Here is a 6,245-nt window from a genome sequence, read left to right as displayed (position 1 = left end):
TTGCCCCCCTAACCTGACAGGCTCTGCCAGGTCCCAGGGACAGACACACCCCTGTTTCCAGGATTTCTGCAGGAAGGATGTAAAGAACACGGGTCCCACATGGAAAGTGTCCCAGTTCTGATAACTGGGCTTTGGCCTCATTCCTAACACCTCATCCCCACCTCATGCCCCAGTTACAGGATCCCAGGTTCCTGACTTGTTCCCTGAGACCCAATCTGCCTGAATTACTTGCCTGGGTCCCCAGAGCATCCCTTGGGGTCCTGGGGAGATGAGGTGGTGGAGTGGGAGGAGCCCTGTTGTATTTCAACCTGTCCCCTCCTCACGGTCTACCTGGGCCCCTGTGACTCACGTCAGAGACTAGACTGACTCTCAGCATCAGGGTCTGCTACCCCCACCCACCCCTCCAGGGCTCAACCCATCCTTGAGAGGTCTTGACCTGGTCCCCAGCCCTCTCCGTGCAGACTACCTCAGGGGCACAGCCTCCACCCTCCTGCCCCATCAATATTGTCACTGCTCCTAGTTAAACCTTGTCCTCAGATGGTCCCTGGGAAATGCCAGGGGGCCAGTCTGGGGTTACAGGAAGTCACACCAGCAGAACAGCCTTCTCAGGCTTTTCCAAAGTTTTCCAAACTTCCAACAAGAGGAATTCACCCCCATGAAGCAAAGGGTATAGCTGGAAGCAGCACTTCAAACAAGAAAACCATGTTTGAAGTCCACTGAGTAATTTGAAAAACTCCTGTGCTTTCTGCATTCTACTCCAAAACACATCCAGATTTGTTTTAAAACATTGCTTTTCATTACTTAGCACTGAACAAAATGAAGCTGCAGGCAGATTTGCTTTGTTGGTCCTCTCTTCCACCGGTTTCCTTACAACACCCTCTTTCCCTCTGTCCCACTCAGCTGGCACCATCCAGCCGTGGTTAAATCCCGCTGCCCACCTGCTTCCTGCCAGCACCTGCACGTCTGAGCGCTGATGTGGAAAAGTGCAGGGCTCTGATGTGCGCTGACTCTCATTTTACATTCATGGTCAGAGGTCTCCAAGGAGCGTTTCTTCCTTTCCAGCTAGTAAATTCTCTCTGGAGGAAGACAGCATCATCCAAACTCACGTATTTTTGCCACACGAGGTTTGGCAGTACATAAGAAATGATCAGACATATCTGGAGACAAAACTGAATGACTGAAAATCAAGAGTGGAAAAAAAAAAAGTTTAAGGGCTGATAGCCCTACACATGTGATAAAATTGCATGGAAGTAAATAAATACACTATATTCAAGACAGGCACATATGCACACATCCATACACATCCACATGAGTACAAGGAAAGCCGCAGAAACTGGAATAATATTGTATCAATGTATCTTGGTAATAAAACTGTATTATAGCTTCGCAAGATGTTACCACTGATGGTAACTAAAAAGGGAACATAGGCTGTCTCTATTATTTTTTACAATTTAATGTGAATCTATAATTGCCTCAAAATTAAAAGTCTAATTTTAAACAAATCTCTCTAGGAGATTCATATAGTGGAGTTATGAGACCCAGGCTTTGAAAATAATCATGGTTAATATATCTAAGAACTCAGATGACAAATAGAATTTTGAAAGAGAATTGTAAACTAAAATATAATCAAATGAAAATTCCAGAACTGAAAGATACATTAACTGAACTTATGAGCTTAATAAATAAGTCTAACAGCAGATCAAACTCAGCTGAAGAAGGAATTGCGCACTCCATCAGAGATCTCAAAAGAAATAATCCTTAATGAAGACTGAGGGGAAAGAACAGAAAGTACAGGGGGGAGAAAGCACAAGATTCATATGGAACATAATGAAAAGCTCTAATATGTGGAGCTCCAGAAAGGGAGGGAGCAAATAGGGCAGAAATCAAATTTGAGTAGACAATGTTTCCAAGGGTACACACTTTCCATCCCTAGTGCAGGAACATTCCACATGATGGGGCAGCTAAGCCTTTGCACCACAATTACTCAAGGCCACGCGCCCTAGAGCCGGTGATCTGCAACAAGAGAAGCCACTGCAATGACAAGCCTGCACAGCCACTGGAGAGGGCCTCCCACTCCCCGTAGCCAGAGAAAGCCCGCACACAGCAGTGAAGACCCAGCAAGCCAAAATAAGCAAAGAGAAGGTCAGGGAACGTCAAGGATGAGAAACACAAAGAAGACCGTAACTGGGACTTTGATAGTGAAACAGCTGTAAATCAAAGACAAATTCTTAAAAGGTCTCAGAGAAAAAAGATACATGATCTTCCAAGGAGCAACCACCAGAGCAACAGCTAACTTCTAAAGAGAAGGGATGGAAAAAGGAAGACAATAAAATGCTGAAAGGGAGTAATTGCCACCCTAGAATTCCACATTCACTGAAGACCCTTCAAAAATGAAGATGACATTGGGAATTCCCCGGCAGTCACTGGTTAGGACTCCACGCTGTCACTGCTGGGGCTTGGGTTCAATCACTGGTTGGGGAACTAAGATCCCACAAGGAAGATGACAAAAAGATGTTTTCAGATCAAAAAAAAAAAAACAGAATATTTATCACCAAGTCTTTTTGTTATCAACAGAGTTTCTCTTAAAAGACAGACTGCTTTAGGGAGAAGGGGAAAATGGAAAGGAAAAGGGAATATGGAAACTCCAAAGAAGAACAAAGGAGAGGGGGAATATGTGGAAAAATCTAAGTTAATATTGATTGGAAAAAAATTATGTCTTGTGAGCTTTAAAATTCATGGCAGCAACAGAATTAAAAAGTGGGTAAATGCAACTAAAATATCCTAATGTCTGCACGGTCCTGGAAACAGTAAAACTATTAAATTTATGTTTGACTTTAACAAGCATAGTATCAATATTGAATTCTCCTAGGGTAATCAGTAAAAGGATTGTTAAAAAAAAAACACGTAACTAATAAGTTAACTATAGCAGAAAAAAATAGAATAATAAAAATCCAAAGAAGGCCAGAAAAGGAAAAAAAGAAAAAGGAACACAGGGAGGGATAAGTAGAAAATAGTGAAGTTATTGATTTAAACCTAAATTTAACATCGGTGGTTAATTATATTAAATGTGAAAAGATAAATATTCCAATGAAAATACTGATATTGTCAGATTGGACTTTAAAATAAGTCTATAAAAATAAATAAAATAAGTCTATAGAAAGGTTGAAATTAAAAGGATAGAAAAATATGTACCATGCAAACACTAATTCAAAGAAATTTGGTGTAGGGACTTTGCTGGAGGTCCAGTGGTTAAGACTCCGGGCTTCAGTGCAGGCTGTTTGGGTTCCAGCCCTTGTCAGGGAACTTCAGTCCCACACGCTGCAGAGCTCAGACAAAAACAAGTAAATGAACAAAGTACGTTGATGTGGCTATACTTAGCTCAAAGTAGACTTAAAGCCAAGAAGCTAGAGATAGAAGGCCCATTTCATGATGATAAAGAGTCAGTCTCTTAGGAAGAGATAATTATAAATTTGCATGTGTGTGTCAAAACAGCTTTATAGTTATGTAAAGTAAAAATTGATAGAAACAAAAGGAAAAGTTGACAAATCCATAATTGTAGTGAGGTATTTTAACATACCTATCTAAATGATTTATAGGGCTAGCAGAAAAAAAATTTCAGTATAAGTATGAAGCCCAAGCTGGAATCAAGATTGCCAGGAAAAATATCAATAACCTCAGATACACAGATGACACCACCCTTATGGCAGAAAGCGAAGAAGAGCTAAAGAGCCTCTTGATGAAAGTGAAAGAGGAGAGGGAAAAAGTTGGCTTAAAACTCAACATTCAGAAAACTAAGAACATGGCATCCAGTCCCATCACTTCATGGCAAATAGATGGGGAAACAGTGGAAACAGTGTCAGACTTTATTATCTTGGGCTCCTAAATCACTGCAGATGGTGACCGCAGTCATGAAATTAAAAGATGCTTGCTCCTTGGAAGAAACACTATGACCAACCTAGACAGCATATTAAAAAGCAGAGACATTACTTTGCCAACAAAGGTCTGTCTAGTTAAAGCTATGGTTTTTCCAATAGTCGTGTATGGATGTGAGTTCAGTTCAGTTCAGTTCAGTCACTCAGTCGTGTCCAACTCTTTGCGACCCCATGAACTGCAGCATGCCAGGCCTCCCTGTCCATCACCAACTCCCAGAGTCCACCTAAACCCACGTCCATCGAGTCGGTGATCCCATCCAACCATCTCATCCTCTGTCGTCCCCTTCTCCTCATGCCCTCAGTCTTTCTCAACATCAGAGTCTTTTCAAATGAGTCAGCTCTTCGCATCAGGTGGCCAAAGTATTGGAGTTTCAGCTTCAATATCAGTCCTTCCAATGGACTACAAAGAAAGCTGAGTGCTGAAGAATTGGTGTTTTTGAACTGTGGTGTTGGAGAAGACCCCTGAGAGTCCCTTGGACAGCAAGGAGATCAAACCAGTCCATCCTAAAGGAGATCAGTCCTGATGCTGAAGCTGAAGCTCCAATACTTTGGCCACCTGATGTGAAGAACTGACTCAATTGAAAAGACCCTGATGCTGGGAAAGGAGGAGAAGGGGACGAAAGAGGATGAGACGGCTGGATGGCATCATTGACTCGATGGACATGAGTCTGAGCAAGCTCCAAGAATTGGTGATGGACAGGGAAGCCTGGCATGCTGCAGTCCATGGGGTGGCAAAGAGTCAGACACAGTTGAGAGACTGAACTGAACTAATAGAACATCTGAACAAAACGGTAAACAGACTTGACCTAACAGAGAAACTACAGAATAGACATTCTTTCCAATTATGTGTGAAAATTTTACCCATACTGACTATAGGGAGTAAAATAGTGCCCCTCCCCAAAAGATGTCCACATCGTGATCCTCCAGGACCTGTGACTATGTTCTCATGTGGCAGAGGGAAATAAGTTTGTGGATAGAATTAATGCTGCTAATCAGATGACCATGAGGTAAAGAGATTAATGAGGATTATCTGGTTGGGCGCAAGGTAATTATAGGGGTCCTCAGAAATAAAGAGGCTGAAGAGTCCGTGTCAGAAGAAGGCAGGAAGTCTCTAGAAACTGGAGAAGGGAAAGAAATAGCCTTCTGCAGAGACTCAGGAAGGAACACAACTCTGGGGACTCCTGATTTCAGCCTATTGAGACCCATTTCAGACTTCTGACTCCAGAACTGTAAGAATAACAAATGTATGTCATCTTAAATCACGATTTTCCCATTATCTGTGACTTGCAGCCAATGCAATTGCTGATTCCAGGGTGCCCATCAGTAACCCTCCTAAACAGCAGGGGTAGCGCATGAAAGGGTTCAGCCAGAACATAGGCTGGATCTCAGGGATCGATGTGAGCTGAGTCTGAAGAAGCAGGGTAGGATCCTATCTACCTCATGTATTTGTGAAACATTTACTAAGCACCTAGTCTCTGCTAGGTCCTGTGTGAAACACAGCAATGTGGAGATGAACAAGACAAAGTCCTTGCTCTCAGGAAGCTCACGGGGAAGGACGGAGAATTGAAATCAAGTAGAAAACAGTGGAGACGAGCAGTAACAGGCACGTGCCCTGGATGAGACGGGAGTACAGAGGACTTTTCTGGTTGCAAGTGACAGGATCCAAACATGTGCCAGAGAAGACCAAAAATGCATGGGCTACTAGAGTCAAAAGGAGGGATGGGTAGTGGCAGAATGTGGGCAGAGAGGATGCAGGGAGGTGAGGAACGGCGTGGGGTGTATGGAGAACCACGGGAGCTGGGGTGGCTTGGGCATAAAGCACAGAGGAGCTGGAGGTGCCCACAGGCCACACCATGGTGGGGGCCAGCCTCAAATGCCAGGCCATTTGGATGTCATTTGGTAGGCAATGGGCAACCGTGGAGGGAGGGAAGCAGTTGTTAAAGAGAGGAAGGGAGGGACTTCCCTGGTGGTCCAGTGGCTAAGACTAGTTTCCAATGCAGGGGACCTGGGTTTGAGCCCTGGTCAGGGAACTAGATTCCACATGCTGCAACTAAGACCTAGTGCAGCCAAAATAAAGAAATACATTTAAAAAGAGAGAGAGAGAGAGAGAGAGAGAGAGAGAGAGAGAGAAATGTAGTGCTAAAATTTGGGTGTTAGCAGTATCACGCTGACTATGGTATGGTATGGAGGGTGGATCAGAGAAGGGCAAGACTGCAGTCAGGCATTCCTAGCAGGAGGTTGTTGCAATAATACAGGTGGGATGGTGGTCCTGTGTCTATGAGGAGTGCCATCAGAAGGGGCTGTAAGCAGAAC

The sequence above is a fragment of the Capra hircus genome, chromosome 5 (assembly GCF_001704415.2).
Source record: "Capra hircus breed San Clemente chromosome 5, ASM170441v1, whole genome shotgun sequence".
Taxonomy (NCBI): Eukaryota; Metazoa; Chordata; class Mammalia; order Artiodactyla; family Bovidae; genus Capra; species Capra hircus.
The sequence above is the reverse complement of the archived record's forward strand: the minus strand, read 5'-3'. Positions refer to the sequence as shown.